Below are 26422 nucleotides of genomic sequence, written 5' to 3' on the forward strand. Positions count from 1 at the left end.
ATACCATGTATACAAACAGTATGAATATAATTATTACAAGACTGTATAGTTGATGCAAATGATATTCAAAACTTTCATAAATGTTTGACTCAACATTTTAATGACATTGAAAATTGATAAAGTCTGACTGTTTAGATCTAGGTATTGTTCATACTTTTTATAAAATTTAACTATGATTTATAAAAAAAAATTGTAGCAAATGATTCTGTTTTCTTTGTAATTGTTTCAATGCAATACATTAATAAGCAACCAATTTGAATGTCATACCATTTGTGGTGTTCTAAAGAATTTGTTTATATATTTGCAGATTAAATAATAAAATATACACTTTTCGTGTTATTTTGAATTAAAATTGTCTTCTGTTTCAGCTTGTGTACAGTTATTCAATCCACTACGTAAGAATTCAGTGAATACATTATTCCATTCAATTAACATTTTCCTTCACTTCTAAGAGAAAACATTTTTGCAAATTGTTCTTCAATGATCTTCTTCCGTATATTTGATATGAGGGAGCGATGTAAATGAGTGGATAAAACTGGTGTTCCTTTTTTCAACAACAAAATAGTATTTGTTCTGCATTCTCCTTTCTTTCGAATAATATATATAATATGTTGTTGCTTTTATGCAATAGTGTTTTTGTGTATTTATGATAGAACTCCATTTTGTTTATGGGCATTATCATGTGATAATGATGAAATTTCCTGTTTCTTTTTTGCAGGAAAGCACACATTCCAGTTCAAATTAATCCAATTATGCACTTTGTAAATAAATTTCAACTTTAAGTTTCCTCTTCAGTAATGACCTATTGATCATGAAAACCAAGATGTCTGTTCACCTATAAATACACAAAATAAACAAATAAAATGTTATAAATGGAGAGAGAAACAGCAATAAATGTTTTTCATATGTATCTTTCTTTATTAAAATTCATTAAGTAAACTTGAACCTTGTGAAAAATAATTAGCTGTGATGTAGACTAGAAAGTATAAAACGCAAAATAAAGTATTCGCGAAAAATTTGTTGATTTACATTAGTCCAGTCTGTGTTTGCAGGAAATTTACATCATAGGTTGCCATATTCCTATTGTGCCTGTCCAAAGTTCAGAGCCTGTAGTTTTTGTAAGTTTAGTCTGACACTAAAATTTAGTGGTTGTTGTTGTTGTTGTTTCATACCGGTTATATTTATTTTTTGTAATTTATTTTGTAATAAACTAGGCAATTAGTTTTACAGTTTGGACATGTTGGATTGTTTCAATTTTTCATCTTTGGATCTTTTATAGCTGCCTACTTTGACTATAGGGTATGGATTTTCTCATTATTGAAGGTCGTCACAGGCCTACAATTGCTTTCTTAAAGCCATGATAGTTTTCATATTTAATATACCACATCTTTTAATTTTTATAGTAATCATGATTATCATCTTTCAAGTTCAACAACTTAAAAAAAAAAAATAAAAGTGGCCTTACCATTTAGGTTTAGTTTGCTTCTGCAAATTTTAAATTGCTTATCATTTCTGCTGTTTATAATTTCTCTGTATCTTCTATAGTTCTTGTCCTATACATAAAAGAGTAAAAGTTATTATTGAATGGCATCTTGCATCAATATTTTTTTTGGCTGTTTAATGTACATGATGTATATTAATGCGTGTTTAATAAGAAGAGTGCACACGCTGAAATGTCTCGCCTTCTTTTACTAATCATTGATAATATGTTGATAGTCCTAAGTATAAAGCTTTATCACAACTGTCACATAAACTTAACATTAACCAAGATAAATAAATAAAGACTAATGAACCATGAGAATGAGGTCAATGTCAGATGAACCATGCCAGGCAGACATATACAGCTAACAATGCTTCAATGCAACAATTATAGTTGACCTATTACTTATAGTTTAAGAAAAATAGACCAAATCACAAAAACACTGATCAATGAACCGTGAAAATGAGATCAAGGTCAAATAAAACCTGCGCCACTGACCATGCTGACATATAGATCATAAAATATTTCTATACACCAAATACAGTTGACCTATGGCTTATAGTATTTAATAGATAAAGACCAAAACTCAAAAACTTAACTTTGACCACTGAACCATGAAAATGAGGTCAAGGTCAGATGACATCATCCCACTAGACATGTACACCTTACAATCATTTCATACAACAAATATAGTAGACCTATTGCATAAAGTATGAGAAAAACAGACCAAAACACAAAAACTTAACTATAACCACTGAACCATGAAAATTGTCATAAATAGCATAGACACCTCTTAGTTTTGAGAACAACATGCGTTAATTGTGCAAGTATAATCATTAATAAATCATGCACAAGATTGACTTTTTAAAAAAAGCCTATATATTGAAATTTTCTGAAAATATTGCATGCATTTATTAATATGACCAATTTCAAGAAATGCGCAAAGATGTGTGATGATTTATTTAATTGTAATTTCAGGAATTTACAGTAAAGGCTTTCATCCCCACTGCATTTTGCACTTTTCCCAAGTCAGGAGCCAGAAGTTATGGCCTTTTTGACCTTTGTATGATTTTTATTTTAGTTTCTTTTTTTATTTCGAAGAGTTTAATATGACGTCCATTATCACTCAACTAGTATACATTTTTGTTTAATGGCAAGCTAAAGCATGCCTCACAGGCAGGGATCCAGGAGGGTCTGAGGGTTGGACATGTTGGAACCCCCTTTCTTCATTGTTCTTTATTGGACGATCAATGCATTTGAATTTTAAAATTAACACCATTCGAACATAAATATATTTCAAAATTAAGACGCTGCAATGTAAAATCCCAGTAGAGCTGGGAAGATGGTATAAGTCATTCCAAAAGAAGAAAGGACATGCAATCTGTGTTTAACTGCAATTGGCAATGAATTCCATTATTTATTTGAATGCAATTTTTTATTAGTTAAAAAATATCAGAAATCAGCATATTCCAGAGTACTATGTGAAATATCAGAATTAAGCAAAAATGAAAGGACTAACTGTCATTGACAAATATTAACTTATTACTTAAAAAAAATGCAGTGGCGGATCCAGAAATTTTCATAAGTGGGGGCCCACTGACTGACCTAAGAGGAGGCCCGCTCCAGTCACGTTTCAGTGATTCCCAATATAAGCAACCAAATTTTTTCCCCAAAAAGGGGGGGCCAGGGCCCCCTGGCCCCCCCCCTAAATCCGCCTCTGAAATGTGTCTATATATAATTCATTTCAAAGTTAACTAAAATATTATAATATAAAGTAATTTTCCATATATTTTATTTCTAAGTTGTTTTATTTATTTTTTTAATTGTATGTGATTGTATTTTGTAATTTACCTCTTAATTGTTTCACATGTCAATGTGACGGAGTGTTTTTCAAATAAAGCAGATTGTATTGTATTGAATGGGGACATGTAGTTGGACCCCCCCCCCCCCCATTTGTCTTTGGTTAGGAACCCCTTCTCGGGTTGTGGGATTTTCTCGTTGCATTGAAGACCCATTGGTGCCCTTTGGCTGTTATCTGCTCTTTGGTCTTTTGATACATTCCCCATTTACATTTCGATTTTATATTCAATTCTATTATAAATGTTAGACTTCTTGTTGATTTGGTTTCACATTTCGGCTTCGTCAGAGGAAAGCGTTCCAGAAATAAAATAGCCTTGCAAGACGTCATAATTATTTGGACTAGATTTTCACCACCATCAACATTGTAAAGCTTGTCTCACTGTGGAAGAAATGAGTTTGGCGCGTTTACAAAAATACAATTGTCTGTGCTGACAGGGGAGTGTGTGTGCATACCATTATTTAAATTTTTGAAACCTTCTTTTTCAATATTTTGTGCATTTCTTGGTAATATACTGTCAGACCTCGAGTGCTGCTTTACAAAACGATCAACTTACAAGTAATGTAGGGGAAGGAAACTAGCTAAAAAGACCCAAAATAAGCCACAACTAATGGGGTCTCATTTGGGGGTTCTGTTCACGGATCTCGCTTTATAGTTACTATTTATTTTTTTTTAGATTCCCGCATCCCGCTTACACTATGTAAGTAAACAATTCTAATATTTTTGTAATTTCCTATGTCCCGCTAAACTTCATTTCCAGTTTTCACGGCACAAAATTTTGACTATTAGTGACACTAAGTACTGTGGTATTTTACCAATAGTAAGGCCATATATTTCGGTGTGTAGAAATACCGCAAAGGAATTCTTAATGGCGCTGACTAAGAAGAAAGTTTTTGCATTAAAAAAATAAGGACACTAAACCGATGTTTTAAGATCACAGAGAATATGGATATATAGGAGGATATGATTAAATACCTCATATCTGTAAAGTTAGGTATCAATAGATATTGTAATTTTGAAGTTAAATGACTTTTTAATCAACGCGTGCCACTCGGCACGTGACCAACGGCTTATTGCAAATTCACTAATCATCATGTTCAATCAACCTAATCCAATACACAATTGTCTTTTTATCGTTACTTATTGATTAATTAATGGTTGTTGTTGAATAAACCTAACGGTTTAGCGTGGTTAAATTTCAAGTTTATGAAAGAAAAAAAAAGAAAAAATGAATTTTGTGTTTTAAAACTTTGCCTTTGTTATATTTTGTTTTTAAGGAAATTGCTATGCAAGCTTTTATTAAAATTAAAGAACCCTATTTTTAGATACAAATTGAGACAAAAATGCTTTTGAGATTTCGTTTCCTTGTTAACAACACAAGAGTTTACATATATATTATCATTATACCTTGAATGAAAGACATATGCATGAGTGTATGTGGTGTCCTTCGGGTTCTTCAAAATCCGATTACAGAAGTAATATAGAAAAACTCCAAGAGGTAAAATTATATTATGTTTTAAAAAGAGACTATAAATCATAACTGTCTCCTATGAACAATAACTTTAAAACTGATGTCAATGCTTTTTTTTTTTAACAATTCATCTTTATTTCAACAATTGAAGATGAATACCATTTTATTTTATAATGTAATAAGCATCTTGATGTAAGAAATATAATTCACAATGTGCAGGCGCGAATCTAGAGCTTGAAGCGGAGGTTTGGGGGAGGGGGTACGTGATAAATGTTTAGAATACTAGAGAAGTTTTCTTGTTATATAAAACCATATGTTTTTCAATAAATGGCAAACTTTTTGTTCATCCGGCATATGGTTACTCCAAGGATTTGTATAGTTAACTATACAAATCCTTGGTTACTCTAAATAAACTTTTGATTAGTTTAATTATTTGATTACAGATCGTATCTACCCGTTTTGCAACTGCTGTATCACCCTAAGTGAGGCTAATAATGATATGTATAATGAAATATAGAGGTAGCAGTCTTGGATTGTCTTAATTAAATCCTTTGATCCTCTAATTATCAAGTTACCCTCTGGCCAATGTAATTATGACTTGTGTATATTTAAAGAAGTTTCTATATATATCTTTATTCTCATAAAGCAAATGCATTACATCGGTACAGAGATAACAAATACAACAATAAATATTTACAATATGTACAAAACAAGCGAGAGAGGTTACAAAAGTTACAAGCCAGGAGTCCATCACGGGCCGAGAAACACAAGTATTTATATTTTCTATAAAAAAAAAAAAGCTTCTTCAGAACTGGTTTTCTTGTACTTGACATAAGTTCAGAGAATTTAACTGTATTTTGCCGTTTTGTAATATATGCAGTTAAAAACTCTTTTCGTTTTTGATTAAAAAATTTGCATTCAAATATAAAATGATATTCGTCACCTATTTGTCGATTGTTACATAGACTGCAAAAGCGGTTTTCTCTGATTACGTTTTGCCATCTTCCTGTTTAAATCGGCAACTTAGTATTAGTCGTTTGAAATCGACAAAAAACAATAGCGTCTTTGAAGTCCAAAATATTAAAATATTCTTCAATTCCAAGTTTTTCTTAAAAATTTTGTAGTTTATACCTTTTGACGAATTTTGAATGAGGGAATTCCAGTTCTGAATATATTGATCTAGTAATCTCTGCTTTATGACAGTTTTTAACCATTCTTTATTAACAAAATTTTGTGACTCCCATATGTTTGACAAACCACAAGCTTGAAATATTTTTTGTATAAACAAGATCCATTTTATCTGGTTATTATGTAGCGACAACGTGTCACCCTATTCAATATATAGTAAAGATAACATTAAATTTTTTTTTAAGATTTTCAAGCGGTGTGGTTGGGTGTCACGTTGACAGGGGGGGAGGGGGGGGGGGGGCTGGGTTCACCATAATTATGATTAAAACTTGGTTTTTTTACTGCCTCTTATTAACAGAAACTAAAATCTCATTAAAAATGAAAAATCAGAATATATTTTAATATAAAATTTGTAGAACAGAAGTTACGTATCCCATAAAACATAATGAATCATTATACATGCAGAGACCAAAGCAGCAAAGATATAGTCAATAGAATCTATTTGCATTTGCCTATGTTCTATCCTTATAAAACCTTGCTGTGGGGCATGGTCTCTGACATCAGAAAAATGAATGAAGTATTGGCAACTGGACGTTGTAGCAACCAAATATAAATCCTCACTTTTCCGTGAAGTGTTCACAATTATTTGTCTTTTTAAAATTAAAAGGATTAAAAAAAAGAGTTGAAAATACTTTATTACTTTAGAAGTAAAAATTATAACAGACAGAATAAATACGGCAGAAACAAACAAATGGGAAAAAAATAGAGAACAATTTGAAATACCATATATACATGTTTAAACAGTATACTAGCAGATTATGAACGGGTCAAGGTTGAGCGAATGTGAATTTCTACCTATTACACTATTTTAAAAGGTGACAATCACTTTTTTGAGGCACGTGTCGAATACACATTAGATAACTTTCTAATTAAAAAAGGTATAATTGTAAATTTTAAAATTATGAATTTTTACAAAGTCTATTTTTATATGCCATGTCCTTTGTAACAGTTGTATCATTCCATCAGGTCCTTAGTGCACAATTTTGTTCTTAGTGCACTAAGGAGGTCCTTTGCGGTATTACTACGGACCCCATATATTTGAAGCTGTTCAAAATACTGTACATTATAGGTACGTGTATCAGATTGAACAATAATTGTCATATATATAAAAAGAATAGGTAATCTGGTATGAAATATGTCCACTGGAACGACCGTGCAAGTGCTATATATATATATTATAGCCAGTCAAGGTCGTTAAAAACTTCCATTTGTTGTTGTCCACTGAAAATAAGCTCTTGAATACACGAATCCCCGTTTTATTAATGCCAAATTTATTTGTTAGTATTTTTTATTCTTTTTCTTATGATTTTATCATATTTTTTTTGTGAAATTTTCTGTGTGGTTGAACATGAAATTGCCTCCGATGCTACAAAGAAAATTTGTTTAATGTCAAATGTTGGAATATATGCTAAGTATTACACGTGGACAGGATGTTCCCCAAAAAATAAGTTATACACACCCCGAGGGTACACGCTAGTGTCATATGGAAAATTACTGGGTCACCTGTAAGATGGTAATCAGCCATGCAACTAATCAGGTTACTTAGCTGACCATGTCACTTCAATTTAAAGTTTATCGGTAGATCAAAATGATAAATTCGTTTTAATTAAACATTTCAGATCTAAAGGATTTATCATTATAATGAAGTGAAATAATTAAACCATATCGTATTATTTCTCAAAAGATTATTTATTTTTCATTTTTTTTTTATCTATGCCGGGAAAGAATTGAAAACTGTATTTATAATTTTTAAATTTATTTTATAAAAAATCCGTGTAGGTCTCATGAAATGGAACCCACGCATGCCTACTTAAGATTTATAAAGGAAAAGGTTCAGTAAGACCCCTTTTCGGCCCCAAAATATAGCAGTTTAAAAACTTTTACTAAATTGTATCGTACTAGAACCGAACACCTGTTTTGGGATATATACTACATATAGTTAATTTACCGTAAATAACTGCGAGAAAATGAATAATACACAAGTTGATAATTGTCTCTTCTCTGCTTATTAATTTGCATGCAATATTTTCTCTGATTTACTTGTGAGATCACCGACACTAATAATAATTACCTAAAAAAAATAGGTGCTCCGTACTGGGAAGATCATATCGGATCCTGTCAATTTATTGGTTCCATTCCCCCAATTAAATGAGTCTACACGTCTCCTTAGAAAAAATGCCTTGCAATGCGTCTGGACTACTAAGTACTTCCATATAATTTCGAAAACAGATAATAATCTATTTCACTGGATGAGATTGGGCTGACGGGTCACTGGATGAGATTGGGCTGACGGATTTTTAAATGGAAATGTATTAATTTTTATTTATAGCACAAGTTTTACAAGGCAAGATTATTCACCCTTTTCGCCCTACAAATCAAATGGTTGCCTCCTTACACCTACACGAGCTAAAACATATACATATGAACATTTGATATCATTTATTTTGTGTGACAACTCTTCACCAATGACCTGAGTGAAAGGTTGACATGGGCAGATCCAGAAATTTCCATTTTTTTTTTTTTTTTTAATTGGGGTGGGGGGGGGGGGGCAGAAGGGGGATGCTTGCTCCAGTCATGCTTCAGTGATTCCCTATATAATCAACAAAATATTTCACACCAAAAAGGGGGGCGGGGCTTTCTCCTTAATAAGAAATCTCTGTTTTCAGGCATAGGCTCATATAAATTTGCCTTTTGAAGAACTGAAATAAATATGAAACGGCTAATGAGTTTTCAGATGCTTTACATTAAAATACACCATGTACATACATGTGACATACACAATTATATATAAATGTAGAATCAAATCTTGATAAATGTATGTAGTTGAAATTGTTAGCTTTAAACATTAAAAAAATGAACTCCCAAAGTTTAAACACAATTAAGAATGACCATGTACATGATGTAGTCTGTAATGTATGCCATTGCCATGAAGCTAGATCATTGTAGGTAAACTGTCATCTATTCCCTTAAATCTTTGTCCCCAGTCACCCCAAGTTTGATTTAAATTTATAGTCAAGTATATATCTACTCTATTAGGTCTCTAGTTTGGATAGTGTATAACTTGCAAATTAAAATCATACTCCTTCCAAATTTCTTTCTTTAAAATATTATGGATGAAATAGCAAGTAAAGGATGAAATTAAATTGGATGAAATGTGTTAATTTTTTTTTGGTAAAGTCATGAAAGTAGTACATGTAGTATGTCTGAAGTTGTCAAACTTAATTATAGACCCTTCAGGGGCGGATCCAGTCATTTTAAAAAGGGGTTTCCTAACCCAGGAAAAAAAAGGGGGGATAATTACATGTCCCCATTCAAATGCATTGATAGTCCAAAAAAGGGGGGTCTTTGACACATTCCCCATTCCCATTCTCTATTTATCATGTAGTCGTCGTAGTCCGAAGACACTTGGTTTTCCCATAATTACTTTTAGTATAAGTTAACAGAAATCTATGAAACTCAAACACAGGGTTTGTGACCAGGGTTTTTGTCCAGAGTTTAGGAATTACATGAATTAGGGGCCAAAAGGGGCCAATATTAAACTTTTGTTTGATTTTATAGAAAATTGAATTATTGGGGTTCTTTGATATATATATATATATATATTCCAAATCTAACTGTGTATTTAGATTCCTAGTTTTTTGGTCCTGTTTAAATTGGTCTATCTTAAGGTTCAAAGGGTCCAAAATTAAACTTACATTGACTTATTTTGATTTTAATAATATTTAAATTCTTGGTGTTCTTTAATCATGTTAATATGCTGAATCTGAATATTTACTTAGATTTTTAGTATGGGCCCAAATTTCAAGTTGGTCCAAATTGGGGTCCAATATTTTACTTTGTTTGATTTAAAAAAAAAATGAATATATGGGGTTCTTTGATATGCTGAATCTAACCATTCATTTAGATTTTTGATATTTTGGCCCGTTATCAAATTGGTCCACATTGAGATCTAAAGGGTCCAAAAATGAACTTTATTTGATTTCATCAAATAATGAATTATTTGGGTTCTTTGATCATGTTGATATGCTGCATCTAACCATGTATTAAGATTTTGAATATTGGACCATTTTAGAGGTTAATTGTCAATTTAAAATTTTTAAGTACTTGGACCACATTCATTCAATGTCAGAAACCTATGCTGCATCAACTATTGAATCACAATCCAAATTTACAATTCAGAGTTGAGGATGGAAATGGGGAATTTGTCTAAGAGACAACAACCCGACCAAATAAAAAAACAACAGCAGAAGGTCACCAACAGGTCTTCAATGTAGCGAGAAATTCCTGCACCCGGAAGCGTCCTTCAGCTGGCCCCTAAACAAATATATACTAGTTCAGTGATAATGAACGCCATACTAATTTTCAAAGTGTACACAAGAAACTAAAATTAAAATAAAACAAGACTAACAAAGGCCAGAGGCTCCCGACTTGGGACAGGCGCAAAATGCGGCGGGGTTAAACATGTTTGTGAGATCTCAACCTCCCCCTATACCTCTAACCAATGTAGAAAAGTTTGAATTGAATGTTGTGTCCATACTTGCTCCAACTGTTCAGGGTTTAAAGTGTACGTTTGTATCAAGCTGAGCCATGCATAGCATTCGTATTGGTTATTTATATATTAATTTGAAATTTTGACGAGTGAGACACATACAGATTATACTGTAAACAATATTTCAGAGTTCAACGTAGTCAAGCAAAACAAATCATAGAAGAATAGTTGAATCATGTTTTTGTTGTCCAATGAAAAATTAGTATGAACACCAAGAAAAAGTATGGGAATGTTTGTTTTTTAAACTATTGACCAGGGTGAAAGTCTTTGAAAGTCATGACTGACAAAAAGTTTGTGAAATGAAATAGCACAAATATTCCATTCTTATTAAATATTATTGTATATAAAGAAAATACTGATGTTTAATAATAGTTTTTACCCTTTTTATGTTTTATAGGACAAGAAATATAGAAAAATAATGAAAAATATAAACAGTTTCAATAGAAATGAGCGACAAAACAAGATAAACAGAATACAACAAGGCCTAAATGGTAAGACCACTTCTATATACTGTAAATTCAGAAATTATTGCTTGCATTTATTATTGTGATTTTTCAGGGAATGGACAACTTATTGTGGTTACAAAAAAAATCTGCATCAATTATATATACATGATATAAATATGTTTCTGTTATCAAAATATGATTTCTTATTTTTGCGATACTCACCCAGTCACATTAATCGCATTACTAAAAACCTCTGGATAATTTCTAAATTACAGTAATAAACATGATAAGATTAATTGCCTTTGAATGATGACTCTTATAAAAATAAGAAGATGTGGTATGGTAAATGAGTGACTTATGCACCAGAGTTCAAAGAAGTGGATGCAAGAAATTAAAGGCCAATGATGGGCTGGCCTTCAATAATGAGACAACACTTCCTTTATAGGTCAGCCAATAAAGATCCCAACATGAAAAGATTTAAACAATCCAATTTAGTTCAACATGTTCAAAAACAATAACAATTAATAAAAAAATATCATGTCTGTGAGCACTCAACCTCTTACCTGACCATAATATAGTTATCAAAAGTACCAGGATTATAATTTTATACGCCAGACGCGCGTTTCGTCTACATAAGACTCATCAGTGACGCTCAGATCAAAATAGTTAAAAAAGCCAAATAAATACAAAGTTGAAGAGCATTGAGGACCCAAAATTCCAAAAAGTTGTGCCAAATACGGCTAAGGTAATCTACTCCTGGGGTAAGAAAATCCTTAGTTTTTCGAAAAATTCAAAGTTTTGTAAACAGAAAATTTATAAAAATGACCATATAATTGATATTCATGTCAACACCGAAGTGCTGACTACTGGGCTGGTGATACCCTCGGGGACGAAACGTCCACCAGCAGTGGCATCGACCCAGTGGTGTAAATAGTTATCAAAAGTACCAGGATTATAATTTTATACGCCAGACGCGCGTTTCGTCTACATAAGACTCATCAGTGACGCTCAGATCAAAATAGTTAAAAAAGCCAAATAAATACAAAGTTGAAGAGCATTGAGGACCCAAAATTCCAAAAAGTTGTGCCAAATACGGCTAAGGTAATCTACTCCTGGGGTAAGAAAATCCTTAGTTTTTCGAAAAATTCAAAGTTTTGTAAACAGAAAATTTATAAAAATGACCATATAATTGATATTCATGTCAACACCGAAGTGCTGACTACTGGGCTGGTGATACCCTCGGGGACGAAACGTCCACCAGCAGTGGCATCGACCCAGTGGTGTAAATAGTTATCAAAAGTACCAGGATTATAATTTTATACGCCAGACGCGCGTTTCGTCTACATAAGACTCATCAGTGACGCTCAGATCAAAATAGTTAAAAAAGCCAAATAAATACAAAGTTGAAGAGCATTGAGGACCCAAAATTCCAAAAAGTTGTGCCAAATACGGCTAAGGTAATCTACTCCTGGGGTAAGAAAATCCTTAGTTTTTCGAAAAATTCAAAGTTTTGTAAACAGAAAATTTATAAAAATGACCATATAATTGATATTCATGTCAACACCGAAGTGCTGACTACTGGGCTGGTGATACCCTCGGGGACGAAACGTCCACCAGCAGTGGCATCGACCCAGTGGTGTAAATAGTTATCAAAAGTACCAGGATTATAATTTTATACGCCAGACGCGCGTTTCGTCTACATAAGACTCATCAGTGACGCTCAGATCAAAATAGTTAAAAAAGCCAAATAAATACAAAGTTGAAGAGCATTGAGGACCCAAAATTCCAAAAAGTTGTGCCAAATACGGCTAAGGTAATCTACTCCTGGGGTAAGAAAATCCTTAGTTTTTCGAAAAATTCAAAGTTTTGTAAACAGAAAATTTATAAAAATGACCATATAATTGATATTCATGTCAACACCGAAGTGCTGACTACTGGGCTGGTGATACCCTCGGGGACGAAACGTCCACCAGCAGTGGCATCGACCCAGTGGTGTAAATAGTTATCAAAAGTACCAGGATTATAATTTTATACGCCAGACGCGCGTTTCGTCTACATAAGACTCATCAGTGACGCTCAGATCAAAATAGTTAAAAAAGCCAAATAAATACAAAGTTGAAGAGCATTGAGGACCCAAAATTCCAAAAAGTTGTGCCAAATACGGCTAAGGTAATCTACTCCTGGGGTAAGAAAATCCTTAGTTTTTCGAAAAATTCAAAGTTTTGTAAACAGAAAATTTATAAAAATGACCATATAATTGATATTCATGTCAACACCGAAGTGCTGACTACTGGGCTGGTGATACCCTCGGGGACGAAACGTCCACCAGCAGTGGCATCGACCCAGTGGTGTAAATAGTTATCAAAAGTACCAGGATTATAATTTTATACGCCAGACGCGCGTTTCGTCTACATAAGACTCATCAGTGACGCTCAGATCAAAATAGTTAAAAAAGCCAAATAAATACAAAGTTGAAGAGCATTGAGGACCCAAAATTCCAAAAAGTTGTGCCAAATACGGCTAAGGTAATCTACTCCTGGGGTAAGAAAATCCTTAGTTTTTCGAAAAATTCAAAGTTTTGTAAACAGAAAATTTATAAAAATGACCATATAATTGATATTCATGTCAACACCGAAGTGCTGACTACTGGGCTGGTGATACCCTCGGGGACGAAACGTCCACCAGCAGTGGCATCGACCCAGTGGTGTAAATAGTTATCAAAAGTACCAGGATTATAATTTTATACGCCAGACGCGCGTTTCGTCTACATAAGACTCATCAGTGACGCTCAGATCAAAATAGTTAAAAAAGCCAAATAAATACAAAGTTGAAGAGCATTGAGGACCCAAAATTCCAAAAAGTTGAGGACAGTGGTTCAAATAACACAACATATGAACATTCTATAACAACTTTTGCAAGTGGCTAAACTTTAAATATCACTGCAAGGCACTAAACAACGAATATTAAATCTTGGACACAAAGCACTGAAATAAGAGAACTCATATAAAGCATGACAAGTAAGAATATCAAATGAAAGTTTCTCAAATGTTAAAGTCATATGAAACGAGTGAGTGGAGAAAAATAAAGTTTGTCCAACTTTTGAACCAATGCATGTATACATCATAAACTTAGTCCTCTGTGCACGATTTTATCATTATTTTCACAAGTATATCATATAAATCGTCAATTTTTTTTTCTCTCTGTTTGTTATGATTTAACAAATAATGCTGCTCATTAAATGCCGTGTTTTGAAGCTGAGTTTTACCGATTGTCACCTTATAGTAAACAAATCACAAAAAGCATGGGTATTGAGCATGTGTTTAACATGTATAATCAGCTATTTGTTTATTTCAATGACAGATCCTTGCATATTGTGGTCACCGGATTTTTGCAAGGAGGGTTACGCTCGGGTCACTATGTATATGGAAAATATGTATCGGTGAATTGCTTCCTGGAAGCAAGCAATTAAAAATAAGTAAACTTCTTCTAAATGTGGACAAATTAAAGAATTTTCCTCAGAAAAAAGTATATGTACTTAAGTTGCATAATGAAAACTATCCATTTAGTTATAAAAAACATAATTATTATACATATTTTTTTTTTAATTTGAGGTTTCTTATGACTTTAATTAAAACATGATAAAATAAACTTATATATATTGCAGTTTTTTTTCTCCATTTATCATGTTTATAACTTTTTTTTTATTTTGTGTATTTATAGGTCAGATATCTTGGTTTTTATGATCATCGTCAGGTTCTGCAAGTCTATACTGAAGAGGAAACTTATTTGTTAATACTTTTCTACATAATGTGCTAATTGGATTAATTAATGTGAAATGAACTCAATTGTGTGTTTTTCTGGAAAAAGAAATAGAAAAAATTCTACAAAATTGCTATAAACAAAATGGAGTACTATCAAAGATGCACAAGAACACAATGGTGTAAAATGTAACAACCTACATATTCACCGATGGATTATGGAGAAATTAAGAAAAAAAATAGTATCTTTGTCATGTTTGTTGTCGAAATAAACACATGCGTTACCCATTCATGTACATAATATTATGTACATGGCTCTCCATCATATCAAATATACAGAGAAGATGTTTGAAGAACAAGTTGCCAAAATTTATTCAACCAATTGAAGGAAGATGTCTTGTGGATGGAATTATTTATGCACTGAACTGTTATGTAGGGGGTAGAATAATTATACACAGCAGCTTATGCTTATGACCTTAGATATACTATTGCTGTATGTTGATTGTCTTTTGCTTATGACCTTAGATATACAATGTATAATATTGCTGCATGTTTATGCTTATGACCTTAGATATATTATTGCTGCATGTTTATGCTTATGACCTTAGATATACTATTGCTGTATGTTGATTGTCTTTTGCTTATGACCTTAGATATACAATGTATAATATTGCTGCATGTTTATGCTTATGACCTTAGATATATTATTGCTGCATGTTTATGCTTATGACCTTAGATATACTATTGCTGTATGTTGATTGTCTTTTGCTTATGACCTTAGATATACAATGTATAATATTGCTGCATGTTTATGCTTATGACCTTAGATATATTATTGCTGTATGTTTATTGTCACTTGCTTATGACCTTAGATATATTATTCATGTTATTTGTGCAGGTTTATTGACACTTGCTTAAGTTATTTTATTGCTGTTTGTTTAACTTTCTGTTTTTGTTTCACACATTTTACTTGATGGTGTTATCTCAGTGAAAGATGAAATATTAAAACACAAGTGCCTTATTTCTTATACCAATTGTAATGTTTTGTCTTTTTGCATGTTTTGAAAATGATATTCTCAAATGTACATAACTTAAATTTATAAGAAGTGTTGAAATTAAGTAAGGATATGGTATGTGATTGCCAATGAGACAACTAAAAACCAGAGATAAAGGTATTTTCAGCCAGTGACTGAACAGCCGTCAACAATGAGCAAGACCTATCAACATTTAAATGTCTGCATGAAAAAAACACAAAAACATTCAAATGGATAAACATAAGACACTGTGTGCAATGGTGTGAAAGCTATATATGCAAAACTATATACTGAAAATTCATAAATTATTGCTAGCAATTGTAAGTGCGATTTTTCTCAATTTCATCATTTTTTTGTGTGCAAAATTTAGAATAATCCTGTTTAGTTCATAAAAAATTTCAATATGCAAGTGTATATTATTGTGATTATAACCCTGTCACTATTTTCACAATAATAAAAACAGCAATAATTTCTGAATTTATAGTAGTTAAATTTTTGACACATAGTGATTTACTTTCAATTAAGCATGCCAAGACAAAAATCGTAGAACACACAATTATATATTTCTACAATTAAGATTCAAAGAAATATTTGTACCCATAATAACTTAGTCCGTTTTGTGAAATTGCTTCACTCATGCAATGAGAGGATTTTTTATGTTTTCTTTTTAGTTATATCACTTCCCATGTGAACAATTATTGTTCCCATGGGAAAACATATTGTTCCCTAGGGAAAAATTATTGTTCCCATGGGAAAAATTATTGTTCCCATGGGAAAAATATTGTTCCCATGGGAAAAAATATTGTTCCCATGGGAAAAGTATTTTCCCATGGGAAGAAAAGGAGTTCCCTTGGGAAGAAAAATTCCCTTGGGAAATTTAGAACTTCCCATGGGAACAAACAATTTACTTATGTTCCCATGGGAACTTTAAAGTTCCTATGGGAACTCTAAACTTCCCATGGGAAAAGTAATTTTTCCCATGGGAACTTTCAATGTTCCCATGGGAAATTCTAATATTCCCATGGGAATTATCAAATTTCCCATGGGAAATGTACTTTTAATCAGCTGCAGTGACAAGAGTGACAACAGTGACAAGTTGGGACATATGGCATTTTTTTAATTTTTCAATAATCTATCACTGGGCAAAATTTTTTTTTGATATCTTGTAAACCGACAAAGTCAGATTTGCCGATACCGGAATGGCAAATTTGTCCCGCACAGTGTTATTGGTACTCGTACCACAACTTTTTACATCTAAAAAACTCATGAACAGTGACGCCATCGGGACCCAATATCGATATCGAACTTAATAGATCTGTGTTATGGGGTAATGTGAATCGCGTATAAAGTTCCTAACATTTGATTGAGTCAGACTTATTTAAGAGAAAGGAAACGAAAGAGTCAGCACTTCTTATGTATTTAAAGGGACATGATAACTCTTGAACGGTAAAAGTGACACTTAAAAATTTAAAATTTGATTTTGTGTTGAGGTGGGGATCCCGCTTACATTTTCAACCCCGCCTTATTCGGTATGTATGTGCCTGGTAAGTCAGGAGCCTGTAATTCAATGAATGTCGTTTTTAAAGGCAGTGCTTTAAGGCCTGACTTTCAAGTCATGAGGTTCATCTTTCCTTACGCAAATCTTTGCTGGGGGTCATTTTGCAAGAAATAGATCCGGAAATGTTTAAATTTCTCCTCTACTTTTTGTGGTATGTATTGGTTTTTGTTCCTTTCATTTACATTGGGAAATAAAGAAACGATCAGTGTGTATTGTTCGTTTTAAAAATCTGTTTATTAATGTGTCTTTTGCATTATAAGCAGTCAATCTGATTACAAACTGTCATTATTCGAATTCCGTGTGGAAAGAGGTCCGTTCAATTTCGAGTACTATTTGCGATCTAAAGATATTTTAAAATCATTTCACTCGTTGATATAACATGATATTATAATTAAAAGTCGACTGACCGTGAATTGTATTGCATAATATACAATTTAAAGTATTTCTGTACGTGAAGCCGTATTACGTTATAGTTATTTCGGTCTCAGTTATGTAAAATATGAAATTATCGTTCCTGAATAGGGTTCCACTAATTAAAGACAAGAAGCGTCAAAAAGTGATAAGAAGCGACAATAAAATTAAAATAGCGATAAGAAGCGACAATATAATTAATTTAGCGAGAAGAAGCGTCAAGAAGACTATATAGCGACTATACATAAATAAAAAAAATGTCATTGCAACAACTTATTCCCCATAGATATTAAAAAAAACATGCATTATTTTTTATTATAGGGGCGGTTATAAAGTAAAATCACAAAAATACTGAACTCAGAGGAAAATCAATTCGGAAAGTCCATAATCACATGGCAAAATCAAATAACAAAACGCATCAAAAACGAATGGACAAGAACTGTCATATTCCTGACTTGGTAAAACATTTTTTATATTACTGTACATTGATAGATAAAAATATGTTTTTATTAAGAAGAAAGGGATTAGTTTTTATTAGATATAAAAAAAAAATATATATTTTATGCACACGCTAAAAATTGGCCATCAAAACAAAAAAAAATCAATTTCCTTTTAAAGAATTTATTGAATCAAAACCATGCAATATCATTTCCTTTCTAACAGTGAAATTCTTCTTTTTCATAGGGACATATTTGATAGGTGTAGCTTCACCCTATCACATCAAATGAGAATAGCCTCGTGAGAGAATTACGATTCGCTTGTCCCTTGTTAGTTATTGTCGCTTCGTCACTAAATTAAACTTCTTGTCGCTGTTTGTCTCTAAAATTCTTCTTGTCTCTTATTAGTGAGACCAGTCAGTTCCGTCCTTAACTTCTCACTGCAAAACAATCACACAATTAACGATGCCTAGTCCTTGTTGGTGTGTACCTGAGTGTCATTTAAGAGGAGGACTTGCATTTCTAAATGACTTAATAAGAAGGAAAAGTTGGATCAACGCCTTGGCTCAAACGTAGATTGTCATGTGTGATGCAATCGTAGAACCCATATCAATCAGCTGTTGTTTGCAAGGCACATTTTACTGAAAACGACTACGTTCAGGAAACTATTCATGGTAAAACTTTATTTTCTTTAAGAAATATATACTGTTATTTATATAATCGCCATGCAAGTAAACCAAAGTCTGTTTGCAACCGCAATTATCGTTTTAGAATAAAAAGGGGGGTGAATTCAAAACGTCATAACTTTTGGGATTACGATTCAATATCATCTGTTTGACATTTTTTGGTTAATACTACAATTGTATGGTTTTTCTACAAGAGATATATATTATACTGATAATTATTTTAGCAGTAATTATGTAAATTTCGGTTGTAATGACAAGAATTCATGAGCTATGCCTCGGGCTTTCTTGAAAAATATCAATGACAATGTAAACAGGAACAAAACATTGACATAAATGATGCTCTCCACCTATGTTATAGTTATTTAGGTATGTGTGTTGCACAAGTCTTTCACAAGTTTCAAAAAAGCTAATGTTATAGAATGAAATTCATAACAGTGTAGCTATGGCCATTCATTGACTGGGGGAAATTAGGTGAACGTTCGTCTGTAATGCCCACTGATGACGACGTACTTATCATAGAAATTTAAACTGTGAGGTCACCAAAGGTTCTAAACGCCTAAATAAAATAATTAAAAATACTAATCAGGAATAACCTTTGTAATTTGAAAATAAATAAAAATGGCCTTCAACACGGAGTCTTGGCTCACACCGAACAGCAAGCTATAAAGGTTGAATACTTAAAATTCTTTACTTGATTTTTTGTTATGGTTTGACCATCAATTTTCCTAATATGATATCGCACGTTCTTTCAGATTATTTTTTTTACTTAATTGGCTTTAAAAGTTACAATGCATGATGTCGTCTGTTTATGTAGTTCATATGTGTTTTTCGTTTCTCGTTGGTTTTCCCGTTTGTATTGTTTTACACTAGTAGTTTTGGGGCCCTCTATAACTTGCTGTTCGGTGTGAGCCAAGGCTCCGTGTTGCAGGTCGTACCTTGACCTATACTGATTTACTTTTATGAATTATTACTTGGGAGGAGAGTTGTCTCATTGGCACTCATACCACATCTTCCTATATCTATCTATATCAATACATTTTTTTTCCAACAAAAGAATACATCACAAGAATATAAGTTTTGTAAGAAACGTGAGAAATTGTGTTGGACTTGAAGATAAGGCAAAGTGACAAATATCTGAAAGAATGAATCGTTTTATGGTATTAAACAAAGAAATCAAATGATTTTTTAATTATCCAGAACTCTTCACAAACAAAACCCACATGTATACGCATTGAATAAAAAGTAGGCTATTCTTAAATGATCACACCGTAGAAGTAGTTGTGCTCTTAATCAATGAGATATTTTGTGAATTAACCCCATCAACTTAATAGTTTTTTTTTACAATGGATAAACCTATTTTTTTTTTATTATTATTAAATAATATCATCTCTGAACATTATTATTCTTATAAATGACACGGTTGTATGTGATGATTATAATAAATATTTAAAACAAATTCCTTTCAAGCTTTGTAAAAAGAAAGTTTCATTTTATGTATCGGAATGTGTAACAAGTGAATATTTCAATCCCCACTGGAAGGCCTCTGACAGACTGGGTGAGCATAAAATCATAGCCGTTGACAAACAAGTTACAACCTACAAACGTTTTACTGTCGACCACACTGTTATGCAATTAATTCTAAAACTTTTTTCAGGGCACATACCCACTTTATAGAGACTTGTCTACTGCCATGCATTCCCATCCTATTTTCATGCACCATTTGTAAGCAAGAGACTGAATGGTTTACAAAATTAAAAATCAGGACGGTGTCCCGTTAAACCAAAAGAACTAAACTGGATGAATATTGTAGGAGAAATCTAGAGGAAAGTTTTGATTTGTGAAATTGGTTTTCCTGAACAGATGTACATTCATCCTGCAGGAAAGATTTATAACTGTCCACCACCAACTGACGAGCTAATGTTGAGCTTCACAGATGGAATTACTCAAACACCATAAATGCCTATGTTTTCAGCACAGATTTCACAAATCATGACACAGCTGTGCATTTTTATGCCCCACCTACCATAGTAGGGGGGCATTATGTTTTCTGGTCTGTGCGTCCGTTCGTCTGTTCGTCCGTTCGTCCGTCCGTCTGTCCCTCTTCAGGTTAAAGTTTTTGGTCAAGGTAGTTTTTGATGAAGTTGAAGTCCAATCGACTTCAAACTTGGTACACATGTTCCCTATGATATGATCTTTTTAATGTTAATGCCAAATTAGAGTTTTTACCCCAATGTCACGGTCCACTGAACATGGAAAATGATAGTGCGAGTGGGGCATTCGTGTACTGGGGACACATTATTGTTTATACCTGTTAAGAGTCGAAAACTAAATATTATTTTTATATAAATAAACATATATTGTGTCATTTTAGAACTTATATTTTTCCAAAGGATGCATGAATGAAAGTAGTGAAATTCATTTTGCTTTGATATATAGATTTGAATTACAATTGTTCATGTTATTGTAATGCATATAAAAATAAGGAGATGTGGCACAATGTAAATATATGATATTCTGTGAGTTTATCAAACTAAAGGGGATAAGAAATGGGTATAAGCAGTTACAGGACTGTACTACTGTACAATCTCCAACAATGAGAAAAACTCATACTGTAAAGAGAATTTCATATTTACCAGTAAGTTAAGTTTTTGCATTGAATAATTTTCTTCTATTGTCTTAAAAGCAAATATGGGAAGTGGTTAAAATGCTAATGAGACAGCTTTTATGGCCACCAGATGTCATTGTTACCTTGATTAAAAACTCCTTTTTAGCTCACCTGACCTGACTCATCACTTGGTTTCGTCGTCCATAAACTTTTACAAAAAATCTTCTCTGAAACTACTGTGCCAAAATTAACCAAACTTAGCCAAAATCATCATTGCGGTATCTAATTTAAAAAATGTGTGGTTAGACCCGGTCAACCAACCGAGATGGCCACTATGGCCAAAAATAGAACATACAGGTAAAATGTAGATTTTGGCTTATAACTCTGAAACCAAAGCATTTAGAGCAAATCTGACATAGGGTGAAATTGTCTCTTCAGTGAAGATCTATCTGCCCAGGAATTTTCAGACAAATCTGACAACCCGTTGATGGATTGCTGCCCCCAAATTAGTAATTTGAAGGAAATTTTGCAGAGTTTGGTTATTATCTTAAATATTATTATAGATAGAGATAAACTGTAAACAGCAATAATGTTCTGCAAAGTAAGATCTACAAATAAGTCAATATGACCAAAATTTTAAGTTGACCCCTTAAAGAGTTATTGCCCTTTATAGTCAATTTTTAACAATTTTCATAAATTTTTGTATTTTTTGTTAATTTTTAAAAAATATTTTCAACTGTAAATACTGGGCCATGTTTATTATAGATAGAGATAATTGTAGCACCAAGAATGTTCAGTAAAGAAAGATCTACAAACACATCCCCATCATCAAAAACACAATTTTGTCATTTTATATGTGTCCGTTGTTTAATATGCACATAGACCGTCCAAGGTGAGCGACACAGGCTCTTGAGAGTCTCTAGGTCATTAATACAGGTAGATAACTTTATCATGTTTATACTGAAAAATAATTTTGCTTGGAGGGAGAATTTTAAAAAAGTTCTGTCTTCAAAAGAGTTGACATGTTACTATGTACATTAACCATTATGTTACTTGATGTTCTAGCAATACACACAGAATGTAGACTAGTCAATCTTTGTGAATTATTTTTCATAGGATAGGAGTAATTGAATATGTGTATATAATCAATAATTAAAAATAGTTTTATTTACATTAAAAAGGAAAAGTTCTTATGTCTTAAAAATGCATTTCATGGCGAGGTACAGAAAATATACTGTAAACAGTAGACTATAGATATAGGTGAACTAGGTACAAGAGAACTCTAAATCTTAAATACTACAAACCACCTCTGTTCTATGGAAGATAATGATATAACTGAACTAGAAATACACACAACCTGTAATTAACTGCCTTTACAGCGCTTTCGCGCTTTGATTAGCTCACCTGGCCCGAAGGGCCAAGTGAGCTTTTCTCACCACTTGGCGTCCGTCGTCCGTCGTCGTCGTCCGTCGTCGTCGTCCGTCGTCGTCGTCCGTCGTCGTCGTTGTCGTTAACAATTTACATTTTGAACTTCTTCTAGAGAACCACTGAATGGAATGGAACCAAACATGGCATGAATGTTCCTTATGAGGTGCTGACCAAGTATTGTTACTTTGTAGCCGATCCATCATCCAAGATGGCCGCCAGCGGGGGACTTAGTTTAACATAGGACGCTATGGGAAATGCATACAAATGACTTCTTTTAGAGAACCACTGAATGGAATGAAACCAAACATGGCATGAATGTTCCTTATGAGGTGCTGACCAAGTGTTGTTACTTTGTTGCCGATCCATTATCCAAGATGGCCGCCAGCCGGGGACTTAGTTTAACATAGGACCCTATGGGAAATGCATACAAATGACTTCTTTTAGAGAACCACTGAATGGAATAAAACCAAACATAGCATGAATTATCCTTATGGGGTGCTGACCAAGTGTTGTTACTTTGTAGCCGATCTATCATCCAAGATTGCCACCAGCGGGGGACTTAGTTTAACATAGGACCCTATGGGAAATGCATACAAATGACTTCTTCTAGAGAACCACTAAATGGAATGAAACCAAACATTGCATGAATGTTCCTTATGGAGTGCTGACCAATTGTTACTTTGTAGCCGATCCATTATCCAAGATGACCGCCAGCGGGGACTTAGTTTAACATAGGACCCTATTGGAAATGCATACAAATGACTTCTTCTAGTGAACCACTGAATGGAATGAAACCAAACATGGCATGAATGTTCCTTATGTGGTGCTGACCAAGTGTTGTTACTTTGTAGCCGATCCATCATCAAAGATGGCCCCCAGCAGGGGACTTAGTTTAACATAGGACCCTATGGGAAATGCATACAAATGACTTCTTTTAGAGAATTACTGAATGGAATAAAACCAAACATAGCATGAATGTTCCTTATGGGGTGCTGACCAAGTGTTGTTACTTTGTAGCCGATCCATCATCCAAGATGGCCGCCAGCGGGGGACTTAGTTTAACATAGGACCCTATGGGAAATGCATACAAATGACTTCTTCTAGAGAACCACTAAATGGAATTAAACCAAACATAGCATGAATGTTCCTTATGGAGTGCTGACCAAGTGTTGTTACTTTGTAGCTGATCCATTATCCAAGATGGCCGCCAGCGGGGGACTTAGTTTAACATAGGACCCTATTGGAAATGCATACAAATCACTTCTTCTAGTGAACCACTGAATGGAATGAAACCAAACATGGCATGAATAATCCTTATGTGGTGCTGACCAAGTGTTGTTACTTTGTAGCCGATCCATCATCCAAGATGGCCGCCAGCGTGGGACTTAGTTTAACATAGGACCCTATGGGAAATGCATACAAATGACTTCTTTTAGAGAACCACTGAATGGAATGAAATCAAACATGGCATGAATGTTCCTAATGTGGTGCTGACCAAGTGTTGTTACTTTGTAGCCGATCCATTATCCAAGATTGCCGCCAGCGGGGGACTTAGTTTAACATAGGACCCTATGGGAATACATACAAATGACTTCTTTTAGAGAACCACTGAATGGAATAAAACCAAACATTGCATGAATGTTCCTTATGAGGTGCTGACCAAGTGTTGTTACTTTGTAGCCGATCCATCATCCAAGATGGCCGCCAGCAGGGGACTTAGTTTAACATAGGACCCTATGGGAAATGCATACAAATGACTTCTTTTAGAGAACCACTGAATGGAATAAAACCAAACATGGCATGAATGTTCCTTATGAGGTGTTGACCAAGTGTTGTTACTTTGTAGCCGATCCGTCATCCAAGATGGCCGCCAGTGGGGGACTTTTGAATGAAATTAAACATGTTCCTTTCCTTATAAATGAGGTTGTGTTGTCACTTTTAGCCAAATTTTATATTTTTTTATATGATTTCAAAAACCCAAGTAGAATCAGGTGAGCGATACAGGCTCTTGAGAGCCTCTAGTTTATTTGTTACATACTTGTTTTTCGTTCATTTTTTGTACATAAATTTGTTCGTTTATTTTCTTGTTTGAATAATTTGTTTTACAATGTAATTTCAGTGCCTTTTATTGCTGACTATATGCGGTATTGACTTTGCTCGTTGTTGAAAGCTGTATATGACCTATAGTTGTTAGTTTTTGTGTCATCTGGTCTTTTGTGGAGAGTTCTCATTGGCACTCATGCCACATAAGGGGAAGGGTTGGGATCCCGCTAACATGTTTAACCCCGCCTTATTTTATATGCACGTGGCCATTTAGTTTTTCGTTTATTTTTTGTACATAAATTAGACCGTTTGTTTTCTCGGCTACATTGTATAATTGTTAATTTCTGTGTCATTTAGTCTCTTGTGGAGAGTTCTCATTGGCACTCATGCACCAGCTTCTTTTATATAGTGTGTATAAGTTTTGTAGTATTTGGTTGAGGCAAACTAAAATTATAGGAGAGCGGAACCCGTTTTTATGGGACGTTCGGGACAGACGGACTAGTGTAACTCTTTATGCCCCTAAATCATGGCGCCAACACAGAAGTTCTGACTTTATTTTTGGCCGAATGATTATATGCATGCCCTTATCAATGACTGAATGAATATCAAATTTGACAAATTTATTGTACATAATTATACATTTTATTATATTTTATAACTTTTTTTCCAACTAATTAAAGCTTACCAACTTATAATTTTATTGATCACCACTTTCCTTTATATGTCTTTTAACATTCTGTTTTGAACAAAAAGATTTGTTACATATACTTCACATGTATTTCTTTCAAATCTGACATTATTAAAAAGCCATTAAATAAAATTCAGTCGAACTTGATAATAAATGTGCATTCAAATATATATGCAAGTCGTCAATTGGTCACATATCGTTAGCCATATAAACATATAAACAACATGTCCTAATTGGGTGGTTTTAAAACTTCTAGCAAAGGCGGATCCAGGGAGGGGGGGGGGGGTGCCTTGCCCCTTTCGTGGGAAAATTTTGGTTGATTATATAGGGAATCATTGAAGCATGACTGGAGCGGGCCTCCCGTAGGAAAAGTTCTGGATCCGCCACTGTCTAGACATATTTACGTAAATAAGGGATGAGTAAAGGAAAAAAAAACCAAAAGAAAACGACTTTTCCTTATCAAAATAATTAAAATGAGAAGATAAATACCTTATAGCTTCCTTTACCGTCGATGCTAAAATGTTTAATGTTATAAAATAATTTTAGCGTCTTTGACCTACTTTACCTTTTTATTCGGAGACTTGTGGTTATCTTCTGTTATGTTCAACGGGAACATTAGAATAATCTAGAATAGAACCCAGATGGAACCAAGAAGTTGAGCTGCCTTTACCAAACAACCGGTGTTGAACCAGTTACCATGGTTTCGAACCAAAGAACCAAGGTTCAGAACCAGAAAACCCAGACGGAACCAAGGTTTAGAACCAGAGTGCCCGGATATAAAC

The 26422-nt window shown here is 33.4% G+C and overlaps 3 long non-coding RNA genes across 3 annotated transcripts; 2 read left to right on the forward strand and 1 right to left on the reverse strand.

Moving 5' to 3' along the window:
• Positions 1–72: 72 nt before the first annotated feature.
• LOC143073730 (uncharacterized) lies at positions 73–3878 on the reverse strand. The gene is made up of 3 exons (XR_012977581.1): positions 3815–3878; positions 1466–1553; positions 73–835 (listed from the first exon to the last, which is right to left on the reverse strand). It is a non-coding gene; the product is annotated as an uncharacterized LOC143073730 (long non-coding RNA).
• Positions 3879–8265: 4387 nt separating this feature from the next.
• Positions 8266–14992, forward strand: LOC143073731 (uncharacterized). Its single transcript, XR_012977582.1, has 3 exons — positions 8266–8306; positions 10944–11037; positions 14713–14992. It is a non-coding gene; the product is annotated as an uncharacterized LOC143073731 (long non-coding RNA).
• Positions 14993–17353: 2361 nt separating this feature from the next.
• Positions 17354–21918, forward strand: LOC143073732 (uncharacterized). The gene is made up of 2 exons (XR_012977583.1): positions 17354–18864; positions 20531–21918. It is a non-coding gene; the product is annotated as an uncharacterized LOC143073732 (long non-coding RNA).
• The last annotated feature ends 4504 nt before the right edge of the window (positions 21919–26422 follow it).

This window comes from Mytilus galloprovincialis, chromosome 4, assembly GCF_965363235.1.
Source record: "Mytilus galloprovincialis chromosome 4, xbMytGall1.hap1.1, whole genome shotgun sequence".
Taxonomy (NCBI): Eukaryota; Metazoa; Mollusca; class Bivalvia; order Mytilida; family Mytilidae; genus Mytilus; species Mytilus galloprovincialis.